Below are 22,421 nucleotides of genomic sequence, written 5' to 3' on the forward strand. Positions count from 1 at the left end.
AGCCTTGCAAGCAATGTAACTAATGAGTTAGTTGCGGGATGATGCATTACGGAACGAGTAAAGAGACTTGCCGGTAACGAGATTGAACTAGGTATTGAGATACCGACAATCGAATCTCGAGCAAGTAACATATCGATGACAAAGGGAATAACGTATGTTGTTATGCAGTTTGACCGATAAAGATCTTCATAGAATATGTAGGAACCAATATGAGCATCCAGGTTCCGCTATTGGTTATTGGCTGTTGACGTGTCTCAGTCATGTCTACATAGTTCTCGAACCCGTACGGTCTGAATGCTTAAAGTTCGATGATGGTTATATTATGAATTTATGGTTTTTGATATATCGAAGGTAGTTCGGAGTCCCGGATGTGATCACAGACATAACGAGGAGTCTCAAAATGATCGAGACGTAAAGTTCGGAACCCCCCGAGGAGATTAATGGGCCTATTGGGCCCTAATGGAGGAGAGGAGGGGCGGCCAAAGGGCAGCTGTGCGCCCCCTCCCCCCATAACGAATTGGACAAGGAGGGGGGCGGCGCCCCCCTTTCCTTTCCCCTCTCTCTCTTGTTCCCTCTCCTCTCCTACTAGGACTCCTCATGGGGTGCACCTAGGGTGGCTGGCCCCATGCCCTCCTCCACTCCTTTATATACGTGGCCAGGGGGCACCCCATAGACACAAATTGATCCCTTGGATCTTTTAGTCGTGTGTGGTGCCCCTCTCCACCATAGTCCACCTCGACAATATCATAGAGGTGCTTAGGCGAAGCCCTATGATGGTAGAACATCAACATTGTCACCACGCCGTCATGCTAACGGAACTCTCCCTCAAAGCTTGGCTGGATCGGAGTTCGAGGGACGTCATCGAGTTGAACATGTGCAGAACTCGGAGGTGTCGTGCGTTCGGTACTTGATTGGTCGGATCGTGAAGACGTGCGACTACATCAACCGCGTTGTGCTAATGCTTCCGCTTTCGGTCTACGAGGGTACGTGGACACACTCTCCCCTCTCGTTGCTATCCATCACCATGATCATGTGTGTGCGTAGCAATTTTTTTGAAATTGCTGTGTTCCCCAACAGCAACCCCTCCGCCGCCTATCAGAAGAGAAGAGAAGGATCATTGGTGAAGAAATCGCCCGGCTTCTGGCAGTTGGCTTTATCATGGAAGTGTTCTACCCGGACTAGCTTGCCAACCCAGTCCTCATTTTGAAGAAGAATAACAAGTGGCATATGTGTATCGACTACACTAGCCTCAACAAAGCCTTCCCCAAGGACCCTTTTGCCTTGGCCCAGATAGATCAAGTGATCGACTCCACGGCCGGCTGCGAGCTGCTGTCCTTCTTGGATTCCTACTCCGGCTACCACCAGATCAAGCTGAACCCGGCCGATCAGCTGAAGACTGCCTTCATTACACCATACGGAGCCTTCTGCTACCTGACCATGACGTTCGGCTTGAGGAATGCCGGCGCCACCTTTCCGCATTGCATGCAGAAGTGCCTCCTCAAGCAACTCGGCAGAAATGCCCATGTCTGTGTAGACGATATTGTGGTGAAGACGGAGAAGTGTGGCACCCTTTTGGAGGATCTCAAGGAGACCTTCGACAATTTGTGCCGTTTTCAGATCAAGCTCAACTCGGAGAAGCGTGTCTTCGGAGTACCAGCCGGCCAACTTCTTGGTTTCCTTGTTTCCGAGTGCGGGATGCAGAGGCCGACCCGGTTGCAGGACGTCCAGAAGTTCACGGGGTGCTTGGCATCTCTCAGCAGGTTCATCAGTTGGCTGGGTGAGAAGGCCCTCCCCTTGTACCGGCTGATGAAGAAGACCACAAGCTTCGAGTGTACTGGCCCGACGGACGGGGCCTTCCTCCAGCTCAAGCGGATGCTATCCATGCCGCCTATCCTGGCTACTCTGGCTACTAAAGAGTCCATGTTCCTCTACAACACTGCTACCAGCCGGGTGGTCAGCACAATGATCATGGTCGAGCGCCCAGAGGACGGCAGGGCCCAGGCGGTCTACTACCTGAGCAAGGTGTTGTCTGCCTCCAAGCAGAACTACCCCCACTACCAGAAGATGTGCTACGGCATGTACTTTGCCACCAAGAAGCTCAAGAAGTACTTCTAGGAGCGCACCATCACGGTCGTCTGCACCGCTCCCCTTGCCGAGATCATAGGCAACAGAGATGCATCAGGCCGGCTGGAAAAGTGGGCCATCGAGCTGGCTCCCCACACCATCCTCTACTAGTCCCGCACCACCATCATGTCCCAAGCGCTAGCCGACTTCCTAGTCGACTGAGCCAAGACCTAGTACCTGCCACCAATGCCGGATTCTACTCACTGCCAGATGCACTTTGATGTTTCGAGGATGCGCACCAGTTTGGGAGCCTACAGCATCCTCACCTCTCTCAAAGGCGACAAGCTCAAGTACATGCTGCAGATCCACTTTGCCGCCTCCAACAACGTGGTCGAGTACGAGGCACGCATCCACGGACTCTGCTTAGCCAAGGAGATCGGCATCCACCGGATTCTGTGCTACAGCGACTCGGACTTGGTGGTCTAGCAGTCGTCTGGCGACTGGGACGCCAAGGACGCAAACATGGCAAGCTACCACTTCCTCGTCCAGCAAATCAGTGCGCACTTCAACGGGTGCAAGTTCCTCCACGTGCCACGAACCGGCAACGAGCAAGCCGATGTCCTAGCCCGGATCGGCTCCACCCGGCAGGCCATACCAGCAGTTGTCTCCCTAGAGTGCCTGCGCAAGCCGTGTGTCAAGCCTTCACTGGAATCAGAGTCCATCTTAGTGCTGGCTGACCTCAGAGCAGTCGGATCCGGCTCGGGGACTTCAGTAGTCGGCCTGGGGACTTCGGCAAGTGGAGGAGCTGCAGCACTCGAACCCGTCCCCGGGACTGCAGCAGTCGGCCCGGGGACTCCAACGACGCAGCAAGCAGCGGCCGGCTCCGACCCACCGCCTCCCAACCCGACCACCCTGGTACCGGTTGCTGTCATGATAGTGATAGAAGCACTATCTTGGGCACAACCCATCCTCAACTTCCTGGTGAGCCGAGAGCTACCAACCGACGAGATCTTGGCCCGGCAGGTGCAACGACGGGCGGCAGCATACACGATAGTTAACAGAGAACTTGTCAGGCGCAGTGTGACCGGTGTCTTCCAGCGCTGCATGGAGCCGGAGAAGGGCATAGCGATCCTAAGGGATATTCATCAAGGCGAATTTGGCCACCATGCCGCCTCCAGAGCCCTCGTCGCCAAAGCTTTCTGCCATGGTTTTTTCTGGCCGACTGCTTTAGACGACGCCAAGGAGTTGGTTCGCAAGTGCAAGGGGTGCCAGCGCTTCAGCTCCAAGCAATACCTACCGGCTTCTGCACTCAAGACCATCCCCTTACTTGGCCATTTTCCGTGTGGGGGTTGGACATGGTGGGCCCATTCAAGACAACATGCGGTGGCATGACCCATCTGTTAGTCACCGTGGACAAGTTCACAAAGTGGATGGAAGCAAAGCCAATCAAGAAGCTGAATGGTCCAACTGTTGTCACTTCATTGTGGATATCACCGTTCGGCATCCCGCACAGCACCAGCACTGACAATGGCACAAATTTCACCAAAGGTGCCTTGGCTCGTTTCTACGTGACGCAGGGTATCCGATTGGACTTAGCGTCTGTTGCCCATCCGCAATCAAATGGCCAGGTGGAGCGAGAAAATGGCCTTATCCTATCTGGCATCAAGCCTCGACTGGTCGAGCCTCTAGATTGCTTGGCCGACTGCTGGATCAAGGAGCTGCCGGCCGTCCTTTGGAGTCTTCGTCCTATGCTGAACAAACCTGCTTCACACCCTTCTTCCTCGTGTATGGGGCCGAGGCCGTCATCCCAACTGACATTGATTTCGACTCGCCTCGCGTCACCATGTACACAGAGGCGGAAGCGAAGGAGGCGTGCCAAGACGATGTTGATCTGCTGGAAGAGGCCCTGCTACTAGCACTCAGTAGGTCTGTCAACTACCAGCAGAGCCTATGCCGCTACCACAGCAGGAAGGTCAAGCCGTGTGCTTTCCGCGAAGGGGACCTTGTGCTCCGGCTGATCCAGTGGACAGCATAAGCTCTCGGCGCCATGGGAGGGTCCTTTCATCCTCAGCAAGCCCCTGGGCAACGACTCCTACTACCTAATCGACACGCAGAAGCTCAGGGCACGCAAGAGGGACAATCCAGGCCAAGAGACAGAATGACCATGGAACGCGAATCTTCTCTGCCCATTTTACAGTTGATGAAGTGTATACCAGGCTACCTTTGTATTAAGCAAAGACAACATCCCCCCGAGGCGCACTCGGGGGCTAACTTTTTATCTATATGATAAGCTTCACCTATGAATGTGTTCTCTCGTTCTTTTTCCCTGGCCAGGTCCGGTCAACTGGCCCGGGGGCCCACCGCCTTGACCTAAGTTGGCACCACCCAAAGTCGGCTAAGTAGTGTGCCGATGCCAAAGCCATCTGTTCGCTTCAGCTACAGCTCGCAGCGTGACTGTCGGGCTAGCAAGAGCTAAAGGCCGGAAACACCATGCACACGGAAGATGACTAAGGAAGAACGCCAATATAGGCCAAGTCGGCTCCTTGCCTCGACTAGCTACGCTCTAGGCGGCCAAAGTAACTTGCCTATTCTAAAACAGCCAAGTCCTTAACCCAGCCACAGACCGCAGCGTGCCAGTCCGGCTGGTAGGGCGGCAGCCAAAAGAAGACGGTAAAAGAAAAAGCCAAATAGAGCAAAGGCAAAACCAAACCCGAACCCGGCAAAAGCACAAGCATGCGTGAAAATAAATTTTTTACATCGCAAAAGGCCCAAGGCCAACATTAAATAGAGTTTGAAATACACCCCTAGTAGGTCGAATTGTGCATGATTAACTTCTTCATTCGAGTGCAAGACAGAAAAACTCAAAAGATAACTAGGCCAGAGGGCGGAAGGCAGCACGGACGGGTCGGCGGTGGCTGTAGCACCAGTTGACGGGGCGTCCGACTGGCTGGTCCTAGCTTGGTCGGCAGCGGGTGATGTAGTCTCTGACTGCCTGCTGGCTGAAGGCGGAGCAGGCGAGATCCGCTGGCGATCACCTCATCTGGGGTGCCATCATCATCGTCCCCATCCACGCTCTCGACGCCCTCGTCACTGGAGGCGATCTCCTCTGCCGAGTCCTCCCCCACATTCGGGTCCAGCCCGAACCAGGAGGGCGGCACCTCAGTATTGTCTTCCGCCCGCTCCGGGACGAAGACCTTGATGTCGGCATAGTCGGCAAGTGCGGCCGCGTGCTTGACAATCTCGTCATGCTCCGCCTCCAGCTCTAGCCCGGCCTCCTGGCGGAAAGTGGCCAGCTGGGCCAAGCGCATGTCCGGGTACCACGCCTTGACGAACTCCAGTGCCATCCCGGTGCCCGCCCATGCCGCACATCTTTCCAAGCCTCGAGCCGCTTGGCTGCCGCCTCCAACCAGTCGGCGGTCCAACTGGGAGTCCGGGGCGCCTGCATGTCTGGCCAGAGTCCCGCCAGGACCTACGACCCAACGAGTTGAAGACGGCAGAACAGGCGGTGGGCTGGCTCAAGGCGCATCTGAATGGCCAAGAGCTGCTCCCCCAGAGTCCGGGGCTAGTTCTGTGGAATATCCGAGCCCGTCCTCCTCCGCTAATCGCGCCACGCCTCAATGGCCTGCCAGATTGGAACGGAGCAACCAGGGAAATACTCTATTCAAAAGAAGACTAAAGAGTTAGAAGTCGCCCCCCTGAAGTGGCTGGCGACTAAGCAATATAGGAAGAAATAATCTACCTTCGAGCATATCCTCAATCACAGAATAGCCTTCCGATAGGTACTTCTCTTGGTCAGCCCAGCTCAAGCTCTGGGACTCGAACTCAGCTTTGAGGAGCGCCTCCCTGTCCTTCACCTGCCGGACCTCCTCCTTGTGCTGGGCCGCCAGGTCTGCCAGCTCCATCTCAATTCGGTCGCGCTCTGCGGCCGCCTGGCTACGCTCCTACTCCTTGGCCTGGAGCTGGCCCCCAAATTCGCCCACGCGCGTCCGCAGCTAGGCGGCGGCCTCTACAAAAGCAAGAAAGAAGCATCAGCATCAACAAAAATCAAGAAGTCGCTAGAAGATCTGGCCCGACTGCTCAGCAGCCGGCCCGAATCTCGGGGGCTACACCTAGTGGGTGCGCTTGCGTGCCCCCACTAAAAGACGACCTACTTACCACGGCTCTATTTTAGCACGACAATCTGCTTGGCCAGCAGCTAATTCTGGGAGTTGTAGGCGGCCACACGCAGATTGTATTAGTCCTGCGACAAGAGCTACATTTCAGCATTCAGAAATACGCCTTGAAGTTCCAACCCGCCTGCTCAGCAGCTGGCTTGGAACTCGGGGGCTACATCCAGTGGGTATGCTGGCGCGCTCCCATTGAAGATTGTGAAAAAACAAATAGCAAGGTCGAGAAGCATACCCTGACGGACACCTGCATCGCCAGCACCTCATGCCTAGCCTTCAGAAGGGTGGCACCATGGGTATTGAACTGGTCCAGGACGTCGTTCACCGCGATGTTCAGGGCGGCCGAGCTAGCTCCTGGCGTCCAACCAGGCGGAGTAGAGCTTGTGGCTTCGGTGTCAGGCACCAACAAGCTCGCGGCCCCAACCTCCATCAGCCTCGGCGCAGAAGCGGCCCGCGATGGGCGTCGGCTTGTCACTAGCTCGGTGCTGGCTAGCGGCACCTTTGGCCCTTCGGGACGGCCGCCTCCCTGCCTGTTAGCACACGGCGCGCACCGGGCATGCTCCGGGACGATGGGATCGGTCGTCCCCTGCCCTGGCGCCATATGGTCAGCTCTAGCTCCACTAGTCGGCGTCCGATCCTCTACCACCGGTGGCTCCGGCTGCTGCGGGTCGGTGGCCTCCTGAACCGCGGTACTGCCTGGTCGCGTCTACCTCCGCCTGTGCCTTGGCCATTGCATCCTCCTGTGCCTTGGTTGCGGCCTCGGCCTCCCCTTGCGTCGTGCTCGCCTCCTGGGCCTCCAATTGTGCAGCAGCCTCTCGCTCTTCCCGTGCCTCTCCCGTATTCCCCTTCGTCTCCTCCCGAAGGGCGGTGGATGGGTCCATGCGGTGGTCCTTCTCAGGGCCGCTTGCTGCCCAGATCACCGAGGCAGACGGGACCTGTGACAATGAGAGGGGAGGCCTGCATGGCGAAGCAAGCAAAAGTAAGATGATTGTGCGAGAAAAGCAGCCAAGCCAATACGAAAAGAATCAAGACAAGCAATCAAAACACTTACACCGACACCATTGGGCGCGGCTTCGGGGTCTTCTTGACGGCGGCCATCTACGTGGCATCTTGCCTCTTGGTTGTGGCAGCTGTCGACTTGGTCTTTTTTGTCGGCCAGCTGCCGAACATCTCCCCCTTGGCGTGGCGTTTAGACGCGCCGGGTGCTCCAATCGGCGCCTCACCTGTCGGCTGCACCGTCGAGGAGCCGGCTCCTGTTCGATCAACGCCTTTAGAGTGGCGTTGCCCGTCGCTGTCTTCTTCGTCATCCGGCCAGTCCTGGACGTCACCTCCTCCTGCGCCGCCTCCTGCGGCTACGCTTGCCCCATCACCGCCCCCTCCGACGGTGTCATCTTCCTCCAATGCGGCCGCCCCCAGCTCGGGGTCGCCCATGTTGCTCACCTCCCGGTTCAGCATCCATTGGTGGCCGGGAGCCGGTGCAGCAGCTGCCTCCTAGCCGACAAACTACTGCACCGCATTCAGGTGGTTAGAACGGATGAAGAGTACAACATGACCAAAAAAGGGGGCCAGATACTCACTACAGGCGGAGGGTTGGCGCGGCTGTATGGAGGCTTGCCGAAGCTCCAGTCCTCTTTGGTGAGCTGGCTGTTGGAGAAATAATTGACATGTCAGACTACCTTGGCAGTCGGCAGTTCCTTTGTCGACATCTGGCAAAGGTCCCGACGGTCGCTCATGTCGCATATTGGGTGCGGCCGGAATTGGAGGGACGACACTCGGAGGTAGACGAAGGCGGCCAGCAGGTCCGCCGGCTGGAGCCCCTCCGACCCCATCATCTCCTGGAGCCGGTTCGGACATTGGTGATAGCAGCCGGCAATGGTGTGGGCTACTGCCCCCAGCCGCTCCGCGTCCCAGAAGGTGGGCCGGGTGAGGGAGTCCTGGACTAAGGGGCCCTCGGGTGTCCGGCCTATTATCCATGGGCCGGACTGATGGGCTGTGAAGATATGAAGGCCGAAGACTGTACCTGTGTCCGGATTGGACTGTCCTTGGCGTGGAAGGCAAGCTTGGCGACCGACTATGAAGATCCCTTCTTAATGTAACCGACTTTGTGTAAACCCTAGATCCCCCCGGTGTCTATATAAACCGGAGGGGTTAGTCCGGAAAGGATATATTCATCACCATAGTCATATAGGCTAGGCTTCTAGGGTCTAGCCATCTTGATCTCATGGTAGATCAACTCTTGTAACACCCATATTCATCAATATCAATCAAGAAGGACGTAGGGTATTACCTCCATAGAGAGGGCCCGAACCTGGGTAAACATTGTGTCCCCTATCTCCTGTTACCATCGATCCTAGACGCACAGTTCAGGACCCCCTACCCGAGATCCGCCGGTTTTGACACTGACATTGGTGCTTTCATTGAGGGTCCCACTGTGCCGTCGACAAAAGGCTCGGTGGCTCGCCTTGTCCTTAAAGACAACATCACCTCTGGGGGAGCTCTGGCCCTGGGCCAAACCCTCCGGTTGGGCGGCTCTACTATGATTGCCCGTTCGGCCATTGAACCGACGATGACCTCTCGAGCCATCGAAAACCCCCTTCGCATCAACTCCGAGCACTCCAAGAAGATGGATCCAACAGAGCTTTCACCTTTAAATGAACTCCTAGATCGCATCGCCTCTTTGGGAATAGCCACAGACTATGATCAGATCGGGCCTAAAACCAATCAAGGAGAAATCGAGACCCTACCGGTCACCCACCAGATTGCGGTAGTCGTGGAACAGGACGGCGAGTCTTCGCCTATACCAAAGACAAACTATGATCGGACCGCCGATCAGGAAGAGCTGGATACCCACCCATTAAACGATGCGACCAGCCCTTCGAACATAGCATCGGACGAAGGCCCTAAACAATCAAAAGATATTCCGGAACCCAGACTGTTAAGCCCGAAAGGTCACCAGACTCCGAATAAACGGTCTGGTCGGGGTTCAGATCTAATTCCACCCACCCACCCAAATATAGACTCTCTCATGAGCATAAAACAACGGTCTCGGGAAACGGTCCACCACTTCCGGGTCAGATTCCTCCTTGTCAAGGACAGGATAAAAGATTGTCGTGATGAGGACGCAATATCAGCGTTCTGTAACAATTGCGCAAATGAAGGAATCCTCAACGCCATCAATCGCCGCCGCATACTGAAATTCACTGACTTAGCTGTCGGATTTCGGGTTCCGGCAGACCCTTGAGATTCGAACACTGGGGTGCACGCGGAGATTTCGCCTCCTACCTACCTGCACCCCTCTGCCTCGCTAAGATCTAAGCTAAGGAAAGAATAGCACCAGAAACACAGGATTTATACTAGTTATACTAGTTCAGGCCACCGTTGTGGTGTAATACCCTACTCCAGTGTGTGGTGTGGTGGATTGCCTCTTGGGCTGATGATGATGGACAATACTAGGAAGAACAGCCTCGCGAGGGTCTGTTCTTTGCTGGGGGGGGGGGACGAACTGCTAGGAGGAGTTCAGTCACCCTTCTCTCTCTCTGATTTCGATCCGATCCTTCATCCTCGATGCTCGATCTCGAGCCTTTCTCTGCCTGTTCACCTCTTTGTGGGTGGCTGGTCCTATTTATAGGCAATGGCCCTGGGCCTCTTCCCAAATATTGAGCGGGAAGGGCGCCAACAATTGGCCATTTTGAAGGGGAACATCTGGTACACTTATCCTGACTAAAGTTGGTCCTCGCCTGCACAAAGCTCTGGTGGTGACACCGTCTTGGGCTCCATGATGACCTCTGTCTTGCAGTCCTCCTGGTCTTGGTCTTGTTGCACCGAAATGGCAACCTTTGCCTGATGCCTCGGTACCCCGCGGCTGCGCTTGCCCCCTTTGCACCAAAGGGGAAAGGAGGACACTGCGCGGGCTGGCGCCCGCCTGGTGCCCGCCTGGCGCCCGCCTGGCGCCCTTGGTCGTCATGGCTTGCATCACGTGCACCTCATGAGGTACACCGCCTTGATCTCTCCGCCTCCTCGCGAGCCAGCCTGGTGAGGCCGTGCCTGAGGAAGCTCCGTGTCGTCCGCCCCGCGAGGCTTGGCCCCTCGCGAGGGTCTTGGGTCTATGTTGATGAAGATGGGCCGTGCTGGGGCCCCCCTTTGAGCCACGCCGCAGGCCGCAGGCAGGCAAGTCTGGGGACCCCCGTTCCCAGAACACCGACAGTAGCCCCCGGGCCCAAGGCGTGCCCGGACTTGGCCGTGCAGGGAGGCGGAAGGGCAAGAGCGAAGCGCCGCGGGCCCTAACAGCCTGCGGTCTTGGGCGCCGCGTGGCGGTTGATTGGACATGGGCGTCTCCACATCCCCATGGCGCCTCGGCAACTGCACGGATCGGACAAGTCCCTGCATGCAAAGCAGGTCATGATTACCTGCAATCGTGGAGGTCGGCGGTTGGCCTTCGCTGGCCATAAGTACGAAACGGCGCGCGCCCTTCCAGTCCATCCCTTCTTACTTCTCCTTCTTCCCGGTCCTTGCTCCATCTTGCTGCGATGGCTCCGATCCGCCAGTTCTCGTTGATAGAGAAGGGAAAGGCTCCCCGAGAGGAACCAGACCCGCCCCCGCCGAAGAAACGGCTCGTCCTCCGCGGCCCGGATGAGGGGGCCCATCAGGTGGTGTCGAGGCCCTAGTGCGAGCGGGCACCACCTGGGTTCCCGCTTCCCTTGTACACCCACAACGAGGGTCCTAAAGGAGCTGATGCTGATCGTCACGGGCGGCGCCGGCGTCGGCGCCGACGGGTCACGAAGGTGTGGGTCGTCCCCCATGGGGTCCACACCGAGGGCTCCTCCCAAGAGTTCGTGCTCCGCACCGCCATGCCTCCTCAGTCTTAAATTCGCCTTCCTCCCTTCTTCGCCTCCATCGTCCAGCAGGGAGAACTCCTGGAGCTTTGGCTGCAGCACGCCGGTTGCAGCACCCTCGCGACCGAGGCAGAGGTCGCGGTTGTTGCCCCGGGTGAGGTCTTCATGACTCGAGGCTGGAGTGAAGTCGCCCGGGTTTGCAGGACAAGAGGCGCCTTCACGATCCACTTGGAGTATGATGGTGCTTCGGTGATGTTCTTCAAGGCCTTCGATGCGAACGGGCACCGGCTGGAGTGCTGCCCCGGGAGAGGTGGCCGGGACCCTGCTGCGGCGAGGACTGGGCCCGCCGACCGCTCCCTTGGCGACTCCTCAGGCGGGGGAGGCGGCGGAGGCTCCAGCAACTCCGGCGAGCTCTTCGCGACTCCGGAAACGAACGACGACAGCTACGAGCCCCCGAGCCGGCGCCGCTCCTGGAGCAGGGCGGGCTCGTCAGGCCATCGCCGCCTCTGATCTGGATGGGGTTGGCGTTGGTGCTTGACGGCCCACTGTTGATGATGGCATCTTTTGCAGGGGCGTGCGTAGTTAGCATCCTTTTAGGATCTGTTCCCTGCGAGGAATCAAAGACGCATCCCGTGGGGGCTTGTAAGGTGCCTGTGATCCTGTTTTGTTAAATAACCCTTGTCGTAGAATTGTGCGAGTTGCACATTCCGTCTTAGCTCAGTTCTCCCTTTCGAACCTCATGAGGGCTTGGTGCTCTACGCCGACAGGTCCCAGTCCCAAGGCGGCTTCAGCCATCGCTAGTATGCCAGGTCGCGATGCCGTGGTCAAGGCCAGGAGGTGAGCGACCCAGAGTCCGGTAAGAGCCGCTGAGTCGCGATGCTTAGGAGGTCCCCTTTGGCGCTCAAGAAGCCGTCGTTCGGTGATAAAGGAGAGCGGCGTCGCTAACACGGGATTGCATTAGGTGCGGGGATGGTGCCACGATAGCTGGTGCTTCCGGGTGGTGAGTTATCTCGAGAATCAGGGGTCGCTCTTTGGTGTGTCGCCGGGTCCATGCATCGGCAGGCGTGAGGTTGCTCGGCGAGGTCCTCGCGTGTCCCTCCCCTCTCGCCTTTGCTCCCCTTTCTGCTCTACGTCCTCGGGTCCCGGCCCTCGAGCGAGTCTCAGCCGTCGCTGGTATGCCAGGTCGTGATGCCGTGGACAAGGCCAGAGGGTGAGGGCTGGAGAGCCAGTAGGAGCCCTGAGTCGCGATGCTCAGGCACCCCCATTTAACGTGCAAGCGGTTTGCACGGATGAGAGTGAAGGAGACACCGCAAGGGCCTCGCCTGACGCAGCTCCTTTAGGAGATCCTGTAGACCTATCATAGAAAGAACGAGGGGTTTCCATGACAATTGACAGTCAGCCGTTGGTTGCTTCCGTGGGGCGATGAGGCACTAAAGGCTTGACGAGGTGGCGCCATGCGAGGCTGCCGCAGCCAAAGCTCAGCCACTCAGGTTTGTCGGTGTTGCAGGGACGGACCCATGCACAAGCATCTTGCCGTTTGGGAGCAGCTCCGTCAGTTGGCGTCAGTTGAGCGGGCAACTAGGTCAAACTCATTAGCCGCGGAGGAGTGGATTCATTCAAATAGATGCTGGGAAGGTGGACGTCACTGGGTCAGGCCCGAGCGACTTGGGGATGATGCAGCTCGAGGGGCGCCCCCAACAAAGTAAGCTAACAACATGAAATAAAAGGGATACATGCCGCAGGGACTGACCCACGCGGCCTGGGAATAATGCAGCCCTAGGGGGTGCTCCCAGCTGGAAGTGAAACTTGAAAGATGTCACCTGATGATGTTGAGGACGAAGGAGTGTTGGTGTAGCAGACTCTGTGGGCTGCGGAAGCCGATCCTCATGAGCCCCCAGGCCTAGGGGCCTCGGGAGGCTCCGGAGGCGCTGGTGGCTCCTCGCGGACCATCTCCATCTCCGCCAGGGCTGCGGAACGCCTGGCCTCTTGTGCCTCCGTGATGCCCCTCATGAGGCGCTGGTACGTGGCAGCCGCGTTCGGCAAGCCGTAAGGCATGCAAACGTAGCTGTGGGGTGGACCTCCGCAGCGCCCCACTCGCGAGGGCCAGAGGCGCTCCAGAGAGGCGACTCGATTGAGCCCTGGTATGTCGATGCGGACGCGCAGCCCACCATCCTCGCCTGGATGGGGAGCCACTGCTGGTAGGCGGCGGCCGCCTTTCATGACTCTTGACTCCTGTAGCTCCTGAATGGCCTTGCTGACGAACTCCTGAGGGTCTGGCTCTTCTTGCCTTACTCCTTCTTGAGGGAAACGTGCTTCGAAACACGCCTCCATGTGGTGCCCAAGCGCCTCCCTCGTGACCTTAGCCAGGTCGGTGGCCCTCCAGGGGAGAGCCCCCGAGCTCTGCCTGAGGAGGGCGCCGGGCGCGCTTTCCTATGCGATGGAAGGAGGTTCCCCCTAGGCTGGCGCAGGCCCTGAGGGGCCTGCCTCCTGAGGGGCCGGGCTGGACGATGTCTTCTTCTTCTTGGGGCGGTCTCGGGAAGCCTCCTGCTTCCGCGATCCGGGTCTTCCAGTGACGCGGCCTGAAAGGCTCGTTCCAGGGAACACACCGCGTCCTTCTCTTCACAGGGCACCGTGATGACTCCGCCACTTCCTGGCATCTTGAGGACGTTGTAGCCATGGTGAGTTACAGCCATGAACTTGGCCAGCGCTGGGTACCCAAGGATGGCGTTGTACGGCAGGCGAATGTGAGCGACGTCGAAGTCGATGAGGTCGGTGCGGTAGTTGTCGCGTGCCCCGAAGGTGACAGGGAGGCGGACCTGCCCAATCGGGACCGTGGAGCCGTCGGTGACTCCGGAGAAAGGCTTGGTTGGCTGAAGCTGGCTATAGGGCACTTGGAGATTGTTGAATGTTTCCACGGACAGGACGTTGAGCCCTGCCCTACCATCGATGAGGGTCCTGGTGACCACCACGTTGCTGATGATTGGGGAAAAAAGCGTCGGGAGGACTCCGGCTGTAGCCGCACACTTGAGCTGATCCGCTGAGCTGAACGTGATGGTGCACACCGACCACCTGAGAGGGCACGTGGCTTCGAGCTTGGGGAGGACTGCATTCACTTCGTGGGCGAACTGCTTGAAGATGCATTGAGAGGCTGGGGCTTGAGCCCCGCCCAGGATGCAGGCGATCGCGCGCGGCTCCTGGAAGCCCCCAGCCCCCTCGTCCTGGTGGCGGTCCTCGTTTCTCCTTGGCTGCGGCGGCAGCGGAGGGAGGCCTGCGTTGCCTTGTGGGTGATCCTCGCGAGGCTGATCCCTCCAGTCTCCCTCGCGAGGCGGATCTTGCCAGCGATCCTCGCGAGGTTGATCGCGCCACCCTTGGCGCGGGCCGCGGTCTTCCCAGCATCCTGCGTTCCTTCCTCCTCCTCGACCGTAGCCCCGATCACCACGGTCGGGGCGACGGCCGATCCTTCCTTCTCGCACGGCTCGGAGCTCTTGACATCCATTGGTGTTGTGGGTGTGGAGGTCGTGGTACACACAGTATCGACTGCCCTTGGGAGGTTCGGGCAGATCTCTGCCCCGCTTGGTGTCTGGTTCTGCCGCGAGCACGGCAGCCCCCTTGCGCTCCACATCCTTGGCCTTGGGCTTCTTCTCTTCTGGGTCTGCGGCAGGCAGCTCCAGGAGGGAGAGACGCCCTTCCTCAGCCCTGGCGCACTTGGTTGCCAAGTTGAACAGCTCCAAGGAAGTGCACAGGTCTTCATGCATCACCAGCTCCTCCTTCATCTTGACATCGCGCACGCCGCCGAAGAAGGCTGAGATGATGGCCTCCTCAGTCGCCTTGGGAATCTTGAGGCGTGCACTGTTGAAGCGCTGGATGTACTTCTGCAGGGTCTCCCCGGGTTGTTGCTTGATGCGGTGCATGTCGCTCACGGCGGGTGGCCGGTCGCGAGTACCTTGGAAGTTGGCGATGAAGCGGGTGCGCATCTCGTCCCAGGAGGAGATCGTGCCTGGAGCCAGGTTCAGGAGCCAGGTGCGGGCCCCGTCCTTGAGCGCCATGGGAAACCAGTTCGCCATGACCTTCTCGTCTCCGTTGGCAGCTTCGATGCCCAGCTCATAGAGCTGGAGGAACTCCGCAGGGTCAGCCGTGCCGTCGTAATGAGGAGGCAGGTCTGGCTTGAACTTGTCGGGCCACGCGACGCTGCGTAGCTCGATGGTGAAGGCACGGCAGCCTGCTGTGGCCATGGGAGGCCTAGGGTGACGAAGAGCTTGGTCTTGCATGCCCCCACGCGCTGCAGCTGGGAGCAGCGCGGGGTCTTGGCGTGCGGGCACAGGAGCATGTTCGCGACGTGCTGGAGCAGGGAGCGCCCGGGCAAGTTCTTGCGGGCGAGGGACTTCTTGGCAGCTCTGCTCTTGCCGCGCTGGCACCTGACGGAGCGGGTTCTGCCCAGGGGCCACGCGCCTTGGAGCCATGGCGCCTTCTTGAGGAGGAGGCGGTCGGGGCGCCGCCGGAGCCTTATTGCCTGCGCGGTGCGGGGTGCGGTGCAGTGGAACGGACGGCGCAGGAGAGCCCCCTGCGGCGCGGACGAGCTCGGCGACGCGGTCGAGCCATTCTTCGTAGACGTCGTCGACGGGACGGTAGCGCAGGAGCTCGTTTGCCGCGATGAGCGCAGCTCGAGCCTCCATGGGTGCGCGGAGTGCGCGGGACGAAGAACCAGCTGGGGTGAGCAGGGGAGTAGCGGTGCGGCCGTCTTGCCGCACTGACGGACGCTGAGACAATGCTTGCTGCTCGTCCCCCGCCGGGCCGGTGGCGGCGTTGACGGCAAGTGACGGGGAACGGCGAGGACGCCCGCCGACAGGAGCCGTCTGGGTGACGCGGGAAGCGAGAGCGGCCCGGCGCTCGGCACGGGCCCGACGAGCGTCAGACATGGGCGCGATGGTCGGAGGAGAACGGGGTGGTGGAAGACGAATTCCGACGCACCCCTACCTGGCGCGCCAAATGTCGGATTTCGGGTTCCGGCAGACCCTTGAGGTTCGAACACTGGGGTGCACATGGAGATTTCGCCTCCTACCTACCTGCACCCCTCCGCCTCGCTAAGATCTTAGCTAAGGAGAGAACAACACAAGAAACACAGGATTTATACTGGTTCGGGCCACCGTTGTGGTGTAATACCCTACTCAAGTGTGTGGTGTGGTGGATTGCCTCTTGGGCTGATGATGATGGACAATACAAGGAAGAACAACCTCGCGAGGGTCTGTTTTTGCTGGGGGGGACGAACTACTAGGAGGAGTTCAGTCACCCTTCTCTCTCTCTGATTTCGATCCGATCCTTCATCCTCGATGCTCGATCTCGAGCCTTTCTCTGTCCGTCCACCTCTCTGTGGGTGGCTGGTCCTATTTATAGGCAATGGCCCTGGTCCTCTACCTAAATATTGAGCGGGAAGGGCGCCAACAATTGGCAATTTTGAAGGGGAACATCTGGTACACTTATCCTGACTAAAGTTGGTCCTCGCCTGCACAAAGCTCTGGTGGTGACGTCGTCTTGGGCTCCATGATGACCTCCGTCTTGCAGTCTTCCTGGTCTTGGTCTTGTTGCACCGAAATGGCAACCTTTGCCAGATGCCTCGGTACTCCGCGGCTGCGCTTGCCCCCTTTGCACCAAAGGGGAAAGGAGGACACTGCGTGGGCTGGCGTCCGCCTGGCGCCCTTGGTCGTCATGGCTTGCGTCACGGGCACCTCGTGAGGTACCCCGCCTTGATCTCTCCGCCTCCTCGCGAGCCAGCCTGGTGAGGCCGTGCCTGAGGAAGCTCCGTGTCATCTGCCCCGCGAGGCTTGGCCCCTCGCGAGGGTCTTGGGTCTGTGTTGATGAAGATGGGCCGTGCTGGGCCCCCCTTTGAGCCACGCCGCAGGCTGCAGGCAGGCAAGTCTGGGGACCCCCGTTCCCAGAACGCCGACATTAGCAACCATCGTACAAAAGTACAGCACAATGGAGAGCACCTGGAAAACTCAGGCAGCTCACTAGGAACCGTCAGTCCCAACTCAACTCCCCATACAGGCGAAAAGGGCGCACCCTCGCAGCACCCCTAGTCCAACAGTCAGGAAACACAAAACCGCTATGCGCCACGGCACCGTTCTGGTGGGATGGCTCGATGGCCCATGCAAAATACAAACAACGCCAGATACCATGGCAACCCACAGCCTTAGAGCATGTTGGATACTACGGCAGGTAGCCAAGAGCGGCGAGGACATCCTTATCAAAAACGACCCAGAATGGCATCCCCCAGGGGACGATAATTCAAGAGTATTGACGGTCTTTTGAGACATTCGCTTCAAACAACAAGCACAAAAGGGCTCTTCACGAGCTCGCCGAAGTCTGCCAAATTGCTGCGATAAACTTCTGGAACGACACGGCTATAACATTCAACACCGGCGACGAACCAAAGTACAGAAACAGTACGAGTGCCAGCCGCGTTAGTCCTCAGTCCCATCATGGACGGGTTTCGACTTACCAAGGTCCTCATGGACGGCGGCAGCGGACTAAACCTCATTTACGAGGACACACTCCATAAAATGGAAATAGACAGGAGCTGCATCATGCAAAGTAACACAACCTTCCGAGGAATTATCCCCAGTCGGGAGGCGCGATGCGCGGTCAAAATCATACTTGACGTAGTATTCGGCACACTGGAGAACTACCGGTCCGAAGAAATAACTTTCCAAGTGGCTTCTTTCAGGAGTGGATATCATGGCCTGTTGGGGCGGGATGCTTTTACACGCTTTCAGGCCATACCCCATTACGGGTATATGAAGTTCAAAATGCCCGGCCCAAATGGCATAATCAATCTTGTCAGCGATTCGGACATAGCACTCCGCGCTGAAAACAAAACTGCATCCCTGGCCCTGGAGGAGCTGTCCAAAGCCCTCGCAACCGAAGAATTAACCACACTACCCTCCACGGTGGACATGGACGACGTGATCCTCGACAAGCGCCCTAAATCCACCTCCTTCAAACCAGCAGAAGAATTAGTCAAATTTTAGGTCCACCCAATGGACCCCAAGAAGACAGCATCTATAGGAGCTCAACTGAACCCAACAGTTGACACAGCACTACGAGAATTCTTGCACGAAAACTGGGACATATTCGCCTGGCACCCTTCAGATATGCCAGGGATCCCATGGGAGCGGGCCGAACATAGCCTCAATATATTAAAGGGGTCCAAACCGGTCAAGCAATCACTGTGGCGCTTATCCAAACCGAAGCGACAAGACATGGGGGAGGAGCTGGCTAAACTCATCGAGGACGGATTCATTAGAGAAATTAAACACCCGGACTGGCTGGCAAACCTAGTGATCGTACCAAAGAAGGACAAATCCTGGAGCCTGTGCATCGATTTCAAAGACCTCAACAAGGCTTGCCCTAAGGATCCCTTCCCCCTCCCCCGCATTGATCAAATCATTGACGCCACCGCAGGACATGACTCACTGTGTTTCCTCGATGCATATTCTAGATACCATGAAATCAAAATGAAGGAGTCCGATCAAGCCGCAGCAACATTTATCACCTCATATGGGCCATTCTGCTTCAACACCATGCCCTTTGGGCTCAAGAACGCCAGCGCCACATACCAACGAATGATTCAAACTTGCCTGGAGAAACAGATCGGCAAAACAATAGAAGCTTATGTCGATGACGTCGTCATCAAAACCAGGCACGTTGAAACACTAATAGACGACATACATCTTACATTCGACAACCTTCGAACGTATGACATTAAGCTCAACCCGGAAAAAATGTGTCTTCGGCATCCCCGCGGGAAAACTGCTGGGCTTCATCATTTCAAATAGAGGAATCGAAGCAAACCCAGCCAAGATCCGAGCTTTGTCACAATTGGCGAAGCAAACAGACCTTAAACAAGTCCAAAAGCTTGCAGGTTGCGTAGCAGCTCTAAGCCGCTTTATCTCCAGATTGGGAGAAAAAGCACTGCCACTCTATCGTCTTCTACGACGAACCGACCACTACGAGTGGACGGACGCGGCAACAGCCAGACTGGAGGAAATAAAAACCCTTCTTGCGGGCAATCCAATTTTGGCCGCACCAAATGTCGGCGAACCGATGTTATTATACATATCGGCAACACACCAGGTGGTGAGCGCCGTACTCGTTGTCGAACGAGAAAAGGACATACATAAATTCCCGCTTCAGAATCTAGTATACTACGCACCTACTGTCCTTGCACCATGCAAATCCCGGTACCCTCATTATCAAAAAGTAGCATATGCGGTCTTCATGGCATCCCGAAAGCTCCGTCACTAGTTCCATGAGTGTTCGATCACGGTGGCCTCCGAAGTACCACTAAATAACAGTATAAACAACCGCGATGCTATGGGCCGGATTGCCAAATGGGCCATTGAACTCCTCCCATTTGACATTACATATAAACCGCGTCAAGCTATCAAATCCCAAGTACTGGCCGACTTCGTTGCCGAATGGACAGAGGCCGAACTCCCTAAAGAGTATGGCACATACTCCAATTGGGTCATGTACTTTGACGGCTCCAAAATGCTGGCAGGGTTAGGAGCGGGTGTCGTTTTAACCTTCCCTACTGGAGACATTGTCCAGTACGTTCTCCAATACTATACACAGACTCCAATAACGCAGCCGAATACAAGGCCTTATTACATGGTCTCCGGATGGCCGTCTCCATGGGCATACAACGCCTAGAAGTACGCGGGGATTCCAACCTGGCAATATCTCAAATAAACAGAGATTTCAATGCTAAAGAGCCGAAGATGGAAACGTATCATAACGCAGTCATAAAAATGTCTGCTTGGTTCGAGGGGATCGAGTTCCATCATGTGGCCCGAGAAAGTAATCAAGCGGCGGATGTTCTTGCTCGTATCGGTGCTAAGGGCCACCCCGTCCCACCCAACATTTTGTTGGAAAAGCTATTCAAGCCATCCATGGTGTGGCGGGGGGAAAACGACAATACTAGTCCGGAGCCGAACATAATCCAGGACCCCGGAAACACCGACGTCATCGAGGGCTCAGCCATCGAAATAACACCATCGACGCATCTCATCATGGCAGTCATTGCCCCATGGACCGAAGCCTTCCTGTCCTACCTCAATAGGAAAGAGCTTCCTGAGGACCAGAATGAGGCCGGGTGTATTGTCCGGTGTTCAAAGGCCTATAAGGTTCATGATGGAGAACTCTACAAGAAAAGCGCCACTAGAGTCCTTCAACGATGTATATCCGAGGAAGAGGGGTGATAGCTCTTGGCTGAAATTCATGCCGGGCTCGGCGGTCACCATGCCGCAGCTCGGGCCCTTGTTAGCAGGGCCTTCCCTACAGGGTTTTATTCGCCGACGGCCCGAGCAGATGCACAGGACCTTGTCCAACGTTGCATCGGATGCCAACTCTTTGCCAATCAAAGCCATATGCCCCCCACCGCCTTACAAACAATCCCCATCACTTGGCCTTTTGCAGTCTGGGGAATCGATATGGTTGGACCCCTTAAAGGGGGAAGCCATAAGAAAAATATCTGCTGGTTATGGTGGACAAATTCACTAAGTGGATAGAGGCCAAGCCGGTCAAAATGGCTGAGTCCGGCCCGGTGATAGACTTCATATCCGGTGTTGTGCACCGTTACGGTGTCCCACATAGCATCATCACGGACGCCGGATCCAATTTCACAGCCGACGAAGTAAAAACCTGGTGTACTAATCTAGGTATCAAACTCGATTACGCCTCCATCTACCACCCACATACCAATGGTCAACTCGAATGAGCTAATGGTCTTATTATGAGCGGCATCAAGCCCAGACTAGTGCGGTCATTGAAAGAATCAGACAAGCACAGGGTTGAGGAGTTCGACTCCGTACTCTGGGGGCTGCGGACCATGCCCAACCGCACTACCGGATACACACCTTTCTTCATGGTGTATGGCGCAGAGGTCGTATTGCCCTGCGATATTATTCACGACTCACCTCGAGTGCATATGCACGAAGAGAGAGAAGCCGAGCTTGATCGGCAGGACGACCTAGTTTCCCTGGAGGAGGAACACGATGTCGCAAAAGCCCATTCAACATTTTACCAACAGCAGGCTCGAAGATATCAAAGCAGAGAAGTACGGGCCAAAACTTACAACATTGGCGAACTCGTTCTACGCCTACCGGAGAATAAAAAGGAAAAACTCAAGCCCAAATGGGAGGGTCCCTTCATAATTAACGAAATTCTCACCGGAGGAGCGTATCGTCTTCGCGATGCATCAGAAAATCGCCTCGAGCCGAACCCCTGGAACGCGGCCAGAATCCGAAGATTCTATGCCTAGCACCAAACCTCGTGTTTGTCTCCTCCTCCCTTGTAGCTTCCATTATTTTTATTCTCTCTTTTTCGATTATTTTCTTCTTTCTTGCTTTAAAGCTTCGGTACAGCTAGACCGCACACCATCGACACATACATATCTAAATATGTATGTTACTTGTAGCCGGGGGCTTCTCGGACACATGTTCTTGTCATTCCTTGAGCATTAAGCTCCTCACATATGAGTTTTTCCATATGTACCTTTTCTTCGGCACTATATGCATCGATATGACTTAAGTTTTTACCCAGCTGGGTTGCTTGGCTCCTGTGCTTATGCCCTACGTTCCCGTTAGTTTGGCTAGGGCATAAAGGGAGCACCTCTGTGATTGTTACTGCCGGGTCATCCGAATGTTTACCTCAAACTGGGTGAAGCCGAAAGCAAGCGTTCTTAAGGGAATATTTGGTCGGTGAATTAAAGATGTTTTCTAAAACTCACTCCATTGTGCACCCCCATAAGTGATAAAAACTGTGGTGCTCGCATCACAACTCAGACATGTACATTAAATGAATGCACACCCAGAGAAAGGAACCCTTAACAGAACTATTCTCTTTGGAAGATGTTTCTTACGATATCAATGTAATATAACATAGCTAGCCGGATACAACTCTTCTGTTCAAGCAACTATGACCCCTATGCTTAGTTTTCCAGGCATACCCCGGCCTATTCGGCCGCGACGGTATTCGGAAACACTCTGCACCTTCTGGTCTGTAGGTGGAAGCGAAAAGGTCTGCCATGACAAATGATATACAATTCAGCTAGACAAGGAAAGTACACAGTCACTTGGATCTCGAACACCTCTTCCTCTACACCTTCCAACAGGCAGTCTAACTTACAATCCTGTTGAGAATATTTGGTGGCCACCTCTACTTGGTCATATACTATACTAACAAGAATTTCTTCCCCATTTGGCCCTACCGGCCCGACACGAGCAATGTGGTTAGGATCCAGCTTGGTATAGTGTGTCTTCCCCATGGCCCAGGCCTCTCGCGCACCCTCTCAGCAGGCAGA

Source organism: Triticum aestivum, chromosome 7A (assembly GCF_018294505.1).
Source record: "Triticum aestivum cultivar Chinese Spring chromosome 7A, IWGSC CS RefSeq v2.1, whole genome shotgun sequence".
In the NCBI taxonomy this organism is placed as follows: domain Eukaryota; kingdom Viridiplantae; phylum Streptophyta; class Magnoliopsida; order Poales; family Poaceae; genus Triticum; species Triticum aestivum.